Here is an 18679-nt window from a genome sequence, read left to right as displayed (position 1 = left end):
AGGTCTTATTACAAGCCTGCTTACCATGTTCATAGGGAAATAGTTTAACCGACATTACCAATACTGCATACCAAAACAGGGTAATGGCTTAGAATTATAAGACAAGGGGTCTCATCACGAGGTAGCTTGTTCGGTTAGATTACTACCAGTGAATGGCATTGTCAATAGCTGGCCACCAAACCAGGACAATGGCTTTTTATCTTAGCAATAACAGAAAATGAAAGGAAATAAAAAATATGAAAACATGTTTTGAATTCATTCTGTTAATCACACTCTTAAGTGGATGGGACCATGGACAATAATATGGTTTAAAGGTATCCCTGTCGAAACTATGAACGTTTGCTGGCAGCAGACGCTCTACCTATGACAAAGGAGTCAATTCTAAAAGCTGATTTGGAAAGATTCTCTATTTTATCATTATAAACCAATAAACGCCAATTTAAAACTTAGAATGTATCTAATTTTAAACAAGAGAGGAAATTAACAAAGATAGTTTTATTTTATTTAGAATGCAAATATACCTAGTTATATTAGAATTTTTCCTTTAATGAGAACTCTATTTTGAAAAATTTTAAGTATGTCCATACTTTTCAGAGATAACTGTTTCTTCCAGCGAATCGCCAATTGTTGTGCTTTACAACAACCCCCCATTTCTTATCATTATTTCTTTAGAAAAACTATCATATGAAATGGGTCCCTTTTAGTTTTGATTGGTATCAATATTGTATTGTTCAAAAAGGTCCGAAAACAAAATGAAAAACATTATGAAAACCTTTTCGATAAACCCATTTTGATCATAATAATACAAATAATCAATCTTTTATCATTGCGATAAAGCGATCGCAAGATCGCATATCGCAATGACATAGGGAGCATAAGTTAATGGCCCATTGGTTTTCGCCGATGCGATATCGCTATCGGCTATCGGCAATATTCTATGCATGTTCTTAAAGCGCCCCAGGCCATTCACCCCGATGCGATGCGATTTCGCTATCGGCGATCGGCGGTATGCTATCCATATTTTCATAGAGCGCCCATACTCCCGATGCGATGCGATATCGCTATCAGCGATCAGGGATTTCAAAAAGTGTCAACATAAGGAGTTAAGTTTTCCCCGACACCCGATTGCGATAAAGCCAAAAGCGTAGATTTCAAAAAAACCGTTAAGACATAGGGATATTACGATCAATTCATATTAAAAGCTTGATCTGTCGAACAATGATTTACCTGCGCTCAACCGCCAAAACATCCAAGGCACGCTTAAATGAATCATTCGGCCAATTAATGATATGATGGGCATTTAAAGGATTGGCAGGTTTAAACAGCCATTTAATGTAATAATAAGTCCTGAAATCTTCCCATAGATTGCATTCGCGGCCATTTTAAAAGCTAATCCCTCACCATGCATTGATCAATTTATCTTTCTCATATTGGGTTTTCATTGCCAATTCTCTGTGTTACGTTCATTTTCACTTCTGTGCAGAATTCATCCAAAGAAGAAAACTCAAGTAGAATGGGGAAGAAATCTAAGAAAACCATAGTCGCTTCTGTTGCGCCAGCCACAGGACAAGCCGTCGCTGATCCAACAAACAAAAAGAAAGGATTGATATCTGATACTACATGTTCTGGTCTCGGCAGAACTACTTGGCAAAGTACCTACAATCTGATTGAAGTCGAAGAACCTAAAGTGACAACAGTACAAGCTTCTGCAGATTCAACTCGGAAATCTGATGGTACTTTAAAAGACATGGCTGACTCCTTCCTTCATCGGATAGCAGTTCGGGAGCAAATTCTCCCATATGCAGATGTAGTGCGATGGGCAATTGAGGAAATCCCGATCATGGACAGAACCTTCTGCACCAGAGACGGGAGAATTTTTGGGTCATTCAAGGCTGATGATTTAAGGCAAATGTATCATTTTCCTGAGCCAGAGAAGAAGTACAACAAGGCAGTTTTGGAGAAATTCCGAAAAGAAAATGAAGTAGAATCCGAACCCATCCGGGATTGCAGACAAAATCCAGCAAAACACAAACGTGAATCTTCCGGTAAGTACTCGGTTGATTCCCTATGTTCTCCTTATTGTTATGCTGGAATAATGATGTGTAGATTGTGGTGGTTGCACGACTCTTCTAATTTCACTATAGAAATGGTTCCCTTGATGGAAGCGGCGTGTAACAGTGAAATAATGGATTGGGCCACTATTCTCTCAGATAAACTAGCAACAGCTGTTCTTGAGTTTAGAAATAAGACCCGCGTTACTGAAAGGCTAATTCCCCCATTCTATTACAGTGCCTATATTTTAGATAACTTGTGTTTTAATTCTGAATTTCCTGTGCTCGGCTGGAGGTGGACGCCACAAGACCCCATGCCTATTCACATATACCATCAGAAATTATGGAAATCCTCTTATAAGCACCATTTATACCAAGTCTGCAATGGCTTTATGTTACCTATTCATTATTTTATTTTTGATAAACCTGCTCCCAAGATTTCCTACCAAGCTGGGATTGATTGAACATCAGTAGGAAGATGGTTCGGGGAGGAAAAGTTCACTTATATAAGAGTTTTTGGTAGCCAAGCCAAACCTCACGTCCTTCCTTTGTACATACCTGATAAACTGCTGGCGAGGGAAATAGCTTACCAGATCATTGTTGAGAGTGTTACACAGACTCTCAAGAAAAATAAGAAGCAGGGCTGGCCCTCTTTTCCTTTGAGATGCGGGGTCTATACCTTGCATGATCTCAAACATGTAGAGAAAGAAGCTACTAAGATGAAATCATTAACTCTAGCAACTCTCCCTAATAGGCAATTTGATCCCAACAAAGTTGCCTATAATGCACTTGAACAGGCCAAATTGTCAAAATTTGATCATAAAGAAGATATTTTTGATGACCTGTTCTCCTCAACTGAGTCAATAATGCAGGTTAAGGCATTTGCCAGAATGAAATATCAAGATGAAGGGTTGGTTGAATTTAACAGACTTAGAGAACAGAGGTTGCAAACTCTGCCTCTAGATCTATTAGCAACAACCCCAACAACATCATCAAGCGAGCCTGAACGGCAACAGTCAAAGGAACCTCTGGTTACAACAATAGAACCAGAAAAGCCACAGGAGGAAACTTAGACTAAAGAGTAGGAGAAAGTGCGGGAAGAGACCTAGATTAAAGAGCAGAAACAGACCAACATTGAAGTAAATGTGGATACTCATATTGACCCAAAATTGCTCCAGAAATGGCAGCAATTTGATTCTATTATCAGTGGTCTGGAATCTTCAAAGGACACCGAAACTTCGAAAGCAGCAGACACACAGGAAACCACTTCACAATAGGTTCAAAGTGGAACCAGCGGCCCACCCAGTTCAAAAGAAGTAGAAATAATACCAAAGGACCGCTCCAATCAAATCATTTTGCAGGTAGAAGAGATTCCTCCCTTGGATGTCTTCTATAGCCCAAGGCATAAAGCTGTAGTAAAACGATAGAGGAAGAGAAGAAGGATTGATCAACCTTCCCTTTTCCCAGAACAGACAGTCACGGGCAATGCGGTTTGGAAGGAGGAATTTGACCCCTCTGATGACTTGATAAAACTGTCACAATATGCTGGAGCCTATTCGGCAGCAACAATAGATAAGGCATCAGAGGTGAGTCTTTTACTGAAAACAAAAGACCAGGAAATCTTCTTATTACAGGCACAACTAATTGAAGCCAAGCAGAAAGCGGAGCAGGCAGAACAGCAATTGTTGACACAACAGCAAGTAAACAATCAACTAACTCAACAATTGCAGGTGGAAAAACAAAGGATTGACCACAGTGCAATCCAAAAGAAGAAATAATTGTCAGAGGCCTTGGCGCAATTGAAGGCAGCAAATGAGAAAATGCTGAAAACAAAAGATGAGAAAATTGCTCAACTATCAACACAGCTTGAGAAGACAAAGGGCATTCCACAAGTAACTGAATTTAGAGTAGAAGCACTACAGATAAATACTGCATTGATAGCCCAAATTAAGCTTCTACGTCAACAAATCGCCCAGGCAGAGCTACAATGTGAATTAACGACATCCATAAGTGATAAAGTAGAAAAGGCTAGGACGGAATTGGATCAAGCTGAAGAAATGATAGCTGCATTTCTTGACTGTCAAGATACTGATCAAGGACAAGCAGCGAATTTACCAAGAATTTTAGAGTCACATAAAGATATACTCTTTATAGAATGGCAGTCCCAGTTAATGAAAGCAGAGAGGGCAGTTTCAAGATGCAAATCAACTTCAAGCAATTTGGTTGAATTAGTTAATAACACTCTCTACTTATCAAACATGATTTCCCAATACACACCAGGAAAATTGACAGCTATGAAAATGTTGGAGCAGTCATGTTATCCAGATCTAGAGGAAAAGGGGAGATTAATTGCTGGAATTAACAGTTTAACGTGGGACACCTATTGGTTCTTCTTGGTAAAACCACACACTCAGAGAGCTGCCCTCAAGTGCCTTACAGATGCAATCGGGTATATTATCCCCGATATTCAGGATGCCACCTATGCTGCCCAGCTCAGCTCTCACCTCAACAGACCACCCGAAGTGGAGCCAATGCTTGCGATAAGTCAGCTCAGATTTAAAGGCAAACAACCTACTTGATGATTCATGCTGCCAACTGCCAGATTGCTGAGAAAAATATGATCAAAATCAATTGATACCAATTAAGTAGGATTTCAGTTTCGTAGATAGTTGGATTAATTAAGTATTTATAGACCCTTTCATTGTTTTGAAAAGGTCGTAAAGTTTTGTACTTGACTTAAAGATTGAAGTTGCACTATTGTGCTTCAGCCATATTCTTTTATGAAACTGGACCAGTTATTCTAATTTTGACAAGGAAGCTTTTATGCAAATGTGCACTACTGTCATTATTTGAAAGTATTTCTGCGTTGAAGGAAGAATCTCAGATAGCGATTGATATTGGGAGTGTCTAGCAGCTCATATGGTACTATTATCTATGTCTGAATTCATTCTTTTCATATGAATTGTTATTTGATTACCTTTGCTATTATCGCATATATGTATGTATTTTAACAGCATTTCTTTATTCTTTCCACTATTGGATGTTTATGGGATGCCTCCTTTGATCATATATGTATCGATGATATATAAAGTGTAGCAATATTGCGATGATCCCTTTGTTTAATGATTTAAGCAAAGTAATTCTTGAATGAATAAAAGTCCATGTTTATTGAATAGAGTCATCTACATGCCTGTTTATAAATATAGATCATCAAGCGCTACACTTTAAAAGTACATTAGTTCCCAGAATTAGTAGTAGTTCTTTTATTTCGCCAATTGATCAAGTTATTCGCCTATCATTAGCTTAGTCAACCAATCATTCATTCATCCCGTTTATCCATTACTAGGAAACTGGTCCCATTATCCCTAGTCGGAGCCACCATTCCAAATGGAAAAGGAGTTGTACTAAGGTCCGGACCGGGTGGTTATCCCCCAATGTTGATACAACGATTTTCGAGGCATCAACATGTTGACAATTAATCTTAAGGGATTTAATATGACAACTTAATCTCTCAACATTTTGGCGTTGTTACCGGGGAAATTGCCATTTCTTATTTAGGTAATCAATGCCATTTGAGTTTCAAGAACCTGCAGAACTGTCAGAGGGCAGAGAGAGTATGGTAAGACGTGAGTGAAGAGCCATGCATCCACTTTTGTGGCGTTGCTCTAAAGTCTGACTGATCATTGTTTGTTCTTGAATTTCTATTTCCTTCATCCTTGTGCATAAGAGTATAGGTAGACCTAGGGACAACAAAGGTAGATTTATTTCAAATTCTAAATTTCCTACAACTTTTGGATCCGTTAATATACCTGTTTTAACTGCTGCTAATGATATGCAGGTCTAAGACAAGAAGGAGGAAGTGTTGATGCCAACGTGGTTTTGGATCATGAATTATTTGATCGAGAAGGAAGGATCATTCAGGAAATTCTCTTTGAAAACCTTGTAGAAGAACCAGTGGAACAACCAGACCTCATGGACGAGCAGTCAGCCAAAATTTACCGTGTTCCAACAACCCAGATCCACACCATAATCAGTAAACCCCAACGGGTACCTATCGCAAATATGGAGCATGCAAGGGGTGAAGACAGGCACAATGACAAGCACCAAGAGGAAGGAGAAGGCCCTAGAAGGAATGTTAACCTACTTAGGGGAAAACAGGAAGAAGAAGAGGAAGAAGTTACTTTCAGGTTCCCTATCCTAGATGTAACTCGTGACATTAATATGAAGAACATTCCAATGGCATCTCTACCACTATTCTACGGTAAATAATCCAAAGATTTCGATGATTTCCTTTTTGAGTTCAATATCTTATGTCGTAGCTATAACTATTATGATGATGCACACAAACTCAAATTGTTTCCCGCCACATTAAAAGACGTAGCCCTTAGGTAGTTCATGAGTCTAGGATAGCATACTATATACACATGGGATGACATGAGGTCAACCTTTCTAAAAAAATATCAAGACTTCTGTAAGAGTAGGGACATCAGTGGTATCCTTAGGATGCAGCAAACTGAAGATGAAAACCTAGAGGAGTATCTTGAGAGGTTCCTATATAACTTTCATAAATCCAGTGGAAATACCCTAGATTTAAAAATCATCAGAACAATGTTCTTAAGAGGGCTAAGAGGTGACTGTATAGAGACATTAAACTAACTTAGTGGTGGGCACATTTACAAGAAATCCTTTGTTGAAGTCATTTACCTTTGTCGCACCTACTCTAGGAGCCAAGCTAAAGTAGGTAAAAAGCTTTGTGAGCTTAGAGACAATTCTCGAGACTATGTGCAGAAGAAAGCTGTGGCTAATACGGTCACTAGGGTTGAATTGGGAAACCTATTACAAAATTTCAAAACTAACATCTTAAATACAATCAGCAACCAGCCTGACACCATGAAAGTAAACCAAAAGCATGAGGCTGAAAAGGCAGCTATGGAAGTCTTTTGTCCCAAGTGTAGATGGAAACATGTAGAGAGGGATTGTCCTCTGAGTTCTATAGAAGTCTGTGGAATCTGCACTCTAGAGAACCAACTAAGAAGTGCCCATCACTTCCTGGTCTACAGGCTATTTACAAAGGTAATATTGAAACCCTTGACCAAGCTCAGCTAGCCAAGAGACCCACTTGGAGAGGTCAAAGTTAGAGTGCGCTCCCAGACCCAAATTTTGAAGGGTATAGCCAAACCCAGCGTTGGACCTCTCCTGCATCCTACCCCCCTTGGGGTGCTCAAAGTACTGCCTGGAACCAAAATTGGAGAATGAGCTCTTATACCACCAGCTATCAACCTCAATCCCAATTCTACATGCCTTATCCAAATATGCCAAGTACTTCATACAATCCAACGATGCAAACCTATCAGCAGGCATATAATCCTAATATGTACCAAAAACCTACGCAGTTTCCACCCCCTCTACATCAATTGCTACCAGCACCTGCCAACACAACACCTCCTATGCATCAATTGCTACCTGCACCTACTAACGCATCACCCCCATAGGCACCAGCTAATATAATCCCTCCACGACCTACAGTATTGCCTGCACAACCCATACCTAATCCAAATAACAATAGGACACCTCAACCAGTGCAAAACATAGATATCCATCCCTTTCCGACATACATGATTACGGCCATTCCTATGAAAAAAATCAGTTACGATCAGGGAAAACAATTAATAAAGGAAAATCGATTGTGGTTATTGAAGAAGAGGTGTTGTCCTCATCATCCGAAAAACAATTACAAAATGAAAAACAACAAATAATGAACGAGGAATTAATTGAACCACCATACATGGAGAGACCAATAGTAAGGAAAGAAGAGGTCCTGCTTGAATATGACCTAGATAACGAGCTTAGGAACGTATGTATTAAAATACCACTTTTACAAGCAATCTGAGACATCCTTATATACACTAAAATTTTCAAGGATATTTGCATCAAGAAACCAGGGAGAAAAGGGCATAAAAACCAGAATGTCAAAATTATAAGTCAAAAGTCCACGATGATTTTAGACATGCCTGCCAAATACAGTGACCCTAGAAATCCCATCGTCACTATCGAAATAAATGAATTGCTTCAGTCAAATACTCTTGTAGATTTAGGGGTTGCAATAAATGCAATGACTTACGAAACAATGACATCACTACAGCTGCCTGGATTGAAAACCACCCCTATCCTTTTAGAGATGGCAGATAAATCCGTTGTCAAACCAATAGGATCCTTGGAAGCTATAGTAGTCATTATTTCCTCCTAGCAATATCCTATAGACTTTGTAGTCGTTTCTCCAAAATCCTCTATACCTAGACACCGTGTGGTCTTGGGAAGGCCATGGCTGGCAATTGTGGGTGCCATCATTGGATGCAGAAATGGGGAAATGACTATTTCGAATGGATCTCACAATCAAACGTTGTCCATCTTTCCACCTGCACAAACAATTGCCAAATTACCATTATGGCTCGAAAATCCTTATGGAAATGAAGACTGCATGTTTCCATTATTAACATTAGAACAGTTTAGAGGTTTCCAAGAACACTTTGACGAGCATTCTTTGCAGCAATTTCTAGCTGATAGTTATTGCATTAATTATCCCATCTCATTTAATGGTTATCAGCATGTTTTTAGTGATGAGTTTATGGAAACCTTCCATCCGACCATCTTCGCATCATTTGCCACCATGGAGGAGAGCCACGAGCTCGCCATAGAACCTGTGGAAATATTTGAAGGGAAAATTCTACATATTGGCATAGGATTGACTGCAGAATAAAGACAACAGTTGATGAGCATGGTTCATGAACAAACTAGAGCATTTGCATGGGATTACTTGGATATGAGAGGTATACATCCAGACACTTGCATCCATCATATCTACACAAACAAAGAAATGAGACCTATTCGACAACCCCAGAGGCGAATGAATCCTGCATTAAAAGATATTGTTAAAGATGAGCTTCAAAAACTTTTGGCCGCAGATTTCATTTACCCCATTTCTGATAACAATTGGGTGTCACCTTTGGTAGTAGTCTCAAAGAAGAACATAAAAAGGAAAATCTGTGTCGACTATAGAGAATTAAACAAGGCCACACTGCACGATTATTTTCCATTGCCTTTTATCGATCAAGTTCTCGACACACTCTCAGGTAAGAAATAGTTTTCTTTTCTATATGGTTATAGCGAATACAATCAAATACAAATAACTAAAAAGGACCAGGAAAATACTACCTTTACATGCCCATGGGGTATCTATGCGTATATAGTCCTTCCCTTCGGTCTCTGTAACGTCCCTGCCACCTTTCAGAGAGTTTTGCTTGCTATCTTTTCTGGCCTAATCCATGACTGTTTGGAAGTCTATATGGACAACTTCACAGTCTATGGGGATGATTTCCCGCAAGCCTTGAACAATCTATAAAAGGTATTGATCTGCTATCAAGAAGTCAACCTGGTCCTTAGTAGTGATAAATGTAGGATGATGCAAACTAAGGGAATTGTTCTTAGCCACCATGTAGCATTTGATGGAATTCAAGTCGATCCAACAAAAATTGAGGTAATTTCACGTATCCCTATTCCGAGCTCGCAAAAGGAGGTAAGAAGTTTTCTAGGGCATGTAGGATATTATTGAAGATTCATTGAAAATTTCACTAGAATAGCAACACCATTATTTAAATTGTTAACTAAAGATGTTGAATTTGTATGGAATGTTGACTGTCAACAGGCTTTTCAGGTACGGAAGGAAAAATTGTCTACAGCTCCGGTGCTAAGAGGACCAAATTGGTCCTTACCCTTTCACATTTGTACAGATTCTTCAGATACTGCACTCAGGGTAGTTTTGCGACAAAGGGAGGATAACTTTCCCTATGCCATTTACTTTGTTAGAAAAACCTCTCTCCCATGGAATTAAATTATACAATCACTAGAAAAGAGTATTTAGCAGTTGTACATGCCATAGGGAAGTTTAGACATTATATTACTAGTTATGAGACATTTGTCCATATATATCATTCTTCTATTAGATTTTTAATGAATAAACCAATTACTAATGGTAGGATAACTAGATGGTTGTTGCTTTTACAAGAATTTAACATAACTATAATTGATAGGCCTGGAAGGGATAATTTGGCAGCTGACTTTTTATCTCGTTTAAATCTCACGTAGGGAAGCATGCCAATTCCAGTGCCCGATGAATTCCCAGATGAAGATCTGTTTGCTATTTCGACCATTACTCCCTTATTCACTGATGTTGCCAATTATTTTGTATCAGGGAAGCTACCTCAGAACATGTCGACTCGGGAAAGGCATAACATAGTGCAACGCAGTGCGAGTTACTCATGGATTGAGGGAGATCTATTCTATACAGGGCCAGACTTGATTATAAGGCGATGTGTGTAGGAAGACGAAATGCATGACATACTAAGCGCCAGTCATAATGAGCCTTGTGGTGGCCATTTTGCCGATAAAAGGATGGCATATAAAGTTCTTCGCATCGGATACTATTGGCCTACGCTCTTCAAGGATGCCAAGAAGTTTGTTTTAAGTTGTGACGCTTGCCAAAGAATGGGGAGGCTAGTGGCCTTCGATGAAATGCCCCTTCACCCACAAATTGCTATTGAACCCTTTGAGAAGTGGGCATTGGACTTCATAGGGCCCATCTCCCCAATGTCAAATAAGAAAAAATATATTTTGGTATGTACTGATTACGTCACCAAGTGGGTGGAGGCTAAGGAACTGTATGATGCCATGGAAAAGGCAGTAGTAGAATTTTTGTTCGAGGACATCTTTACAATATTTGGGGTCCCATGGGAAATTGTCACTGACCAAGGAACCCAATTTACATCAAAGCTGGTCAAGGCACTTACAGAACAATACCAAGTGAAGCACCGCAAATCGACTCCCTACCACCCCCAAGATAATGGGAAAGTGGAGTACACGAGCAAGGTGTTGGAATCCATCCTCACAAAGACAATCCAATTGCATCACGGAGATTGGGTGGAAAAGTTACCAGAGGCACTTTGGGCTTACCAAATCACTTAGAGGAATGTGACTGGGCATACTCCCTATGAGCTAGTCTATGGTAAACAAGTACTTTTGCCCATTGAATTTCAGGAAAAAAACATTTAGAACAGCTATTCAATTAGGCATGAATTTAAACGAGGCTCAAGAGCAAAGATTGATTCAATTGAACAAGCTAGATGAAATTCGACAAGATTCCTACCACTGAAATTCATTAGTACAGAACCAAAGAGACCGATGGCATGATAAATTCATTAAGAAGAAAGTCTTCCGTCCAGGCGACTGGGCCTTATTATACGATAGTAAGTTTAAGCACTTCAAAGGTAAATTTTCTACCAAATGGTTGGGACCATATGAGGTAATTAAAGTTTTTGATAATGGATCAGTTCACATCTGTACTATTGATAATGACAAGACTTCTTTTATGGTAAATGGTCATCAGCTTAATGTTTATCATAAGCCACTCTGATGTGATCAGTTTTTGCAGGAAATTCAAAAGGACCCAGGATTGGAGCTGAATCATGCACAGGACCAGCCCCTTGCTGGGCTGTACAGAGCAACAAATTGATCAGGTTGAAAGACGAGGAGATGGCTAGGGTTCCTGGAATGACTTGTGATGCCGCTGACGCACTGCATCAACTAGGCTGGCCATAGATATACCGTGGCAACAGATTCGTCGCCCACAAGACGGTGCGAGAGTGGATAGGGGCCGAGGGGCCTGCTGCGTCCCGGTATTCAACTGGACACGGGAGGTCCTGCACAAATGTATGGAAGCTGACAACAGTGGACCCAGTAAAACTTGACACAGTGGCTGGGTACTTGAAAAATGACCCATACAAACTAGATCTGGAGGAACCATGGCATGGATAGAATACAAAAATCGGTGTTTCATTTGGGTTTACAGAGAAAACGCCCAATCCAACAGATCGTGGCTCCAAAAAGGTTGTTTCAAACTCTAGGGGCGAAGATCTGATACAAATCTTCATCAGATTGAGAGGGGGCACAAATCACTGCATGCGGCTCAGAAAGGATTTGAATATTCAAGAGTTAAAGAAGGAAATCCAGATTCAACTTGGAACCCCCACAAAATACCAAAATCTGATATATACAGGATGTAGTCTACAGGATATCCATACACTTTAGGAATATGGTATCATCAAAGATTCAACTATCATTCTTAATTTGAGACTGCGTGGTAGATGCAATGGAGCCAGTTCTAAAAATACAGGTTCCTTTCGTGACGCAATCAAAGGAAAGGAAAAAATGCAACACAAACCAGCACCAACACTAGCACCAGAGCTACCAGGTCCCTATATTGTGGAACAAAAACTGGAAACTCCAATGCTCCATGTAACTCTGCCAATCGGTTCTGGCCAAAATCCAACGCTCTGCATCAATGGATCTTCCCCACATCGTCATCTAACTGTGAAATTCACCTATGCTCAAAAGGTTTTTTCATAGTTAGATTCAACACAGGACAAGAACGAGACAGTATTATCAATCAGGGGCCTTGGTTTTGGGGCAATGTTGGCCTTTTCACCACCCCCTAGTTTTCTGATTTTGATGCAAATACTATGAAAGTTTCAATAATGCCTGTTTGGGTGAGGTTACATAACCTCCCTCTACACTTTTGGAATCACAAAGTTTTAATAGCCATTCAAAATTCCTTGGGGAAATTCCTAAAAATAGATGAAGACAGAGTTATCAAGGGAATTTTCACATTTGCCAGAATATGTGTAGAAGTGGACCTGAGTCAGGGGCTACCTGATCACATTACATTGAACTACAATAATACACTGAGGAAACAACCGCTTGACTATGATAATACAACATTCAGATGCCACAACTGCATGCAAACAGGGCATCTCCAATACACCTGCCCACTGGCCAGGAAGGACCCCAAAGGGAATAAGAAGAAACAAAGAAAGCCCAAAGGGTGGTAGCATACTGACTTACTGGAAGAAGAGGACATGCAGACAGAACCTACAAGGAACCAATTAGAACCTGATATACAAATGGGACAAAAATATACACAGGAAGAAAATGCTCGAGATGCTCTTTTGGGCCAGACAATATGAAACAGCAACAAGAACCTCAGCTGGAAGTAAGCGGCATCAAACGAACGCATGGATCTGAAGGATCGGAATCAGACAAAGAACATCCAATGAACACAATGGAAAACCAGCTAGCTATAATTGCACCCACACCCAACTCTCAAGGTTGGCGAAGGGTGGAGAAGAAGAAGGGAAAAAAAGTATAGGCCAGCTGGAATTTATTTTTTCTTTTATATTTTAACCTTTGTTTCCTGTCATTACAGGGACAACCATCTGCATATGCTTTAAGCATCTACAAAATGTAATTTTTTCATATGAATAAAATTACGACTTTTTCCACAGGAAAAAAAGAACAGTGGGCTGTCATTTTTGTTATCCACGGGTGGTCCTATCCACAGCTCATGTAGAATAAAGGAGGAATTCACCAGGAGAAAGTTTATCCCTTTAACCAGGCTTGGTGGATTACATACGGAAAAGGAACTCATGGAGTCTCTTTTGGAACCCTTTAGACTCTCTAAATATGAAGCTCCCGAGTAGTGGTTGATCCAGGCTCGTAAATGAAATGGACCAGTAGTAGTTTAGGGATTCCTTGAGTACAAAATTGTTCTTTTTTGGGCTCAAGGAAATGATTACGGAAAGGAAACCTGTGGAGTCTACTTCGGGAAAATTAGACTCTCTAAATAAGAATGCCTCGAGCACCAACTACTTTAGTCTCGTTGAAATAATAAGGTAGTAGTAGCATAGGGATCCTCTGGGTTGAGACCCCCCGTGCAGCTCTCTTTCTGGCCATTTCTAGCTCCCTAAAAAGAAATGCCCCAGGCAGTCACCATTCCAGGCCTAGTTAAAATCCATGGATGGTAAGCAGTTCTTTATCAAGATAACAAGAAGTCCGGTCTATGATATGCAAGATGGAGATTTCAGGAGGGTGGCAGTTGAACTATACACTACACTATGTTCATTCCAAGTGTTTGTTTGTGTGAATCTTAGAATATGGTGCTACCTAATTCTATTTGGATGACTGTGTTTTTGGCTGATCAGAATACTTTTATATCATCAAATATTTTGTGCTTTACTCTATCCAAGAACGTGTCTCATATTTCACATACATGCTTGGGAGCTTGCTTAAAAAAGGGTCCTACAATCCCTCAGTTATTTCCAAAACACACACACATGAGACCAACTTGCAGCATTAGTTGTGTAAACCCAGGCCTATCTGATATGCAGTTGAGGAATGCTTAGGGCTATCAATTCGCTCAGAATTAAAGAATAGGTTCATAGAATCAGTTTTCTATCTGCCAAGGCATAGCATGTCAATCATCCAAATTCGAACACCACGTACACAATCGCAGGAGGCATTGTTCAAGCACATGGAGCTCACACTTGATGCAAATCACTTAAGTGGTTAAGGTATGCACTTGTTTTTTCTTGAGTTTTACTGATGAGTAGTTAAGTGTTAATCATTTTGAAGCATGCGTCAAGATCTATCATCTTATCATCATTATCATCCATTTCATGTCTCGCCTGCCTAAGTTCCGATTTTATAAAAAAATGTCCCTCCAGTATTCCATGATCATCACTGGTGATTCATCCTTATTGTGTCATAATAACCACTTCCTTATTAACTGTCATTTCATAATATCTCCTGTCATCATGGTGGTAACCCATCACCTCATCGTAGAGGATCTCACACGCTCTCCCCACAGACTGCATTCCACACTCAAGTGCCAACACTTCCCAATAGAGAAGGCAGAACGATTGCCACCATGGAACCAATCCCTGGTATTCGATGGCCATTATGGAACTGATCCTTTGTGCTAGATCAATTATCACAATGATCGTCCAGCGGTAGTTAAATAAAGAACACTTGAAGACAGAGGCTGAGAATTGATTTGAGTCTGGCAACGTAAATTGCAGTTGAACCATCGGTGCCATGGGATCAGAAAGACATGAACCAACCTTCGTTCAGTTCTTGCACAACCCATAGTATGAGCAATGTAAAGGAAGCCTGGAAGAAAAAGGTTGGATACCTTTTCTCTAGAAGTTCCAAGGCTATAACGACCAAGTAGAACTCACATTTGCTAAGATATTCGATGGTGAAAATGCCCAAGTTTACAATTTGATCTTTAAAATCACAAAGGAATCAATTAGTAAGGCCACAGGTCTATCCGCTAATGGTGAGAAATTCTTCAAAGGTGACCAGTTGGAAATACCGAATTGCACAGGGTTCTTAAAGCCAGCTTACAAGTCAATTAGTTGGACAAAGGGGGTGCTTCGTAATTGCATAGAAGAGCGATGGTATCCACTCCTAACCATGCTACAACGTTTTTTAACCTATGAAGGGAGGTTCACTATGGTCTTCCTTTATCACATTCAGCTCCTGGTTCACTTCACAGATGGTAAGCATCTTAATATCCCTCATTTCCTAAGGTTGAGCTTGCGCAAAATGGCTAAGGGAATACAGTCACAGGGCAAAAAGCCCAACACGACATTATATCACCACAGTTTGGTGAAGATTTTGTTGGTTGCTGAGCTGAGGCAATGTAGGCAATCATGGGAGGACTTCATCATAGAAGCATTCCCTGTACAGGAGACACAAATGAAGGGCAGGCAGTGTATAGTGGGCAGATCCCTCAAAATTAAAGAAGCCACTTCCCCATCAAGGTCTGTATCTACGCCTACCCATTCTCCTACCCCTATTTCTACACCTCCTCCTATGGTTGTAGATCATGTGAAGGATGGCACATGAAACGTTCTGAAGGAGACCCCCGCAAGCTCATCACGAAAGAGGAAAGGTGATCAGGTAGAACCCATCCAATCGGTCCAAAGCCCCATGATATAGAGCGATGCTCTAGTCTCCCCAGAGAAACCCCCCTTCAATCTTAAAAACATCACTTCAAAGCCGAAGCATCGTAGACCCTCCTTTCCCTATAACACTCCCCCGATTTTTGTGGCCGAAACTTCGGCTCAAGGACATTGACGAACCCATAGTATGGGCTACACACCGTAGACCATGGTTAAAGGAACTAGCTCGGTCCATGTCCATGTTTTGTCCTCCCACAATGACAGTCTTCCGTAGTCCTAATTACCCATATAAGAGGAGGTCACAACCCCAATGCAGCTCCAAATCCCAGAGGATATTGCATGGGATGTGGAGGCTTTCTCTCCTACTGAACCAACAACGGATGAGAACACTGCAAAGCCTACCTCACATCAGTTACCATCTAAGAAAAAGAAGGTAAAATCACCAAGAGGGAGTGCTTCACAGCAATCAACAATGCCGACTAAGAGTCATACACTGGATGTAGAGGAAAATTTGTAAATCAAGCTTGTGAAGTTGCAGAAGACAATTACTAAATTGAGAAAGTATGCACACAAATATAAGGTTTTGCTTCAATTTGTGAAGGACATAAACCAACAAGTTTGAGATTTGAATATGAAGCTATATGCACAAAATGATTCCTTGGTACACAAAAATAAGCTCCTCCTACGTTGGAAGGCAAATCAGAATAAACTTGTGAAACGATTGAACACTAAGGGACTAGCGTTGCAATTCCAGAAGTGTTCTCCACGGATTGGAAAAGGGATAGAAGTCATCATCAAGACTTCTAGTTTGTGACAACAGTCTCCTTCAGTGGCACAGTTCCTTTTTTTTGGATGCATGAGGACATGTATCAGGTTAGGCATGGGAGGATGTTGATCCTTAGTTTTGTTCTTATTACTGTTGGATTTAATTCCCATTTTTCCCCTTTTTGTTACCATGGAACCCATTTCTCTACTAAATCACTATCCTAATCCTATCTCTACTCTCCACTTGAGGTAAACCTTCTCATGGTTGCACTTAGCTAATTATTGGTAGATTTAAGTAAATAGAAGTGGCATATTCTCAAACTAACTTATTACTATTATCTAGTGTAGACTCTCAACAGAATGTGCAGGTCGATCCCCAGAAGGAGCAGTTGATGCATGAAGACCTTCTACTTTGGTACTCAAGGGCTATATGCAGATGGGTGCTCAAGTAACGAAATGGATAAGGTTGCAGCATGTTCTAGAAGATGAGAGGGCGCAACCACAAGTATCACACATCATGATCTTGAGATCCTCGTTCGATTTACTTTGATTGCAGCATATACAAAAATGGGAATTGGTTACGAATGGATAGACCAGTTCGAGATGCCCGTTTGAACCAAATCACCTGAAAGGAGTAATGCGGATTCACTCGTTATTTTTAGTTTATGTTTAACTATTATTAAATTCCTATAAAGGTGATTGAATGTATATGTAAAGGGGGTAGATCGTAGCACTGTGGCACTAAACTTATGGAGCAATTTTTATGTATGATCAAGCCATTTTGAATACAATTGTAATGCTATTGTTTTGAAGTGATTCCCAAATGTTGATGGAATGAAGACTATGTGTTAATTGCGCATCAAATTGTTTAAACTACTATAAGTTATCCAACCCCAGGTGTGGCCGGGCCCACCCATCTGGGATTGTTTGTATTTTGAAACAACAGTGGCACTACAACCTTAGATTTGCTTAAATCTCCTTTTCATTTACAGTTATGTGTGTGAATTATTAATTGGTTGATTTATTATTGGTTACACTTGCAGAGTGTTTGTCATTTCGTGAGTTGTAATTAAATTTCAGTGTGATATCGCGCCCTTCGAACCAGAGCCATCCCATCATTTGCTGCCTTCGCTTGGAACACACTGCATAGTCATCAATATGTTTGGATTGTCACCCATAGTGAATGTCTGAGTCCTTAATCTTTTGAGTAGTTATAGATGGAGAATTAATTCAATTGAATTAGACAGGCTTCATCCCATTCCCTCAAATTAACCTCCATTTTATTGACAAGAACAAATTTAAATTAATCATTACATAGGCATTTGAGCATGAAACTAGCTGGATCATTCGAAAGACTTAATGAACTCAATCGAATTGTTGAATTGATGGTTTGAATATGAGAATGTCTAGGTTGCAAAAATAATTAATTGACTTGTTTTATTGCAGATTGATGCATTGTAAATTGGTATAAACATTACAGGGACGTTTCCAAGAGAACCATTCCATAGTTGCCACTTATCTTCTCTATTCATTTAATTGTTAGCACCAGTAGTAAATTGAAACGATCTTCCTCACTTTTGTGCACAAAGGTAGTCTCCTTTGAATGAATTCTTTCTTAGTTCATATATTCGGGTGTTTACTCCATGAATAAATCATTGTTATGACTTGTAGTAGCAAGAGGTAGGGATTTATTTGATTATAGAATTAGGTATAGTCTTAGGATTGATAGTTTAGCATTGAGTGAGATAGGTATCATAGTTGCTTTCTTTTATTAGAATTCTGTAAGTGATCCATTGAATACAAACAACAAGATAAAGCAGAACAGAGTAATTATTCCAATCAGTACTTGAACCCTAAACTATGATTTGAACATAAACCCTTAAGTACAGAATAATTGGTTGATTGAAGCATTAACAAGATAGATCACTTGTTGAATTCGTAATTGGATTGTTATAGAATAGTTATCATTATCTGCTCTGGTAACGAATGATTATGGCATCAATAGTTAAT

This window comes from Pinus tabuliformis, chromosome J (genome assembly GCF_031772625.1).
Source record: "Pinus tabuliformis cultivar Carrire ecotype Pingquan chromosome J, CPIR1, whole genome shotgun sequence".
Classification (NCBI taxonomy): Eukaryota; Viridiplantae; Streptophyta; class Pinopsida; order Pinales; family Pinaceae; genus Pinus; species Pinus tabuliformis.
This window is presented reverse-complemented; position numbering follows the sequence as displayed.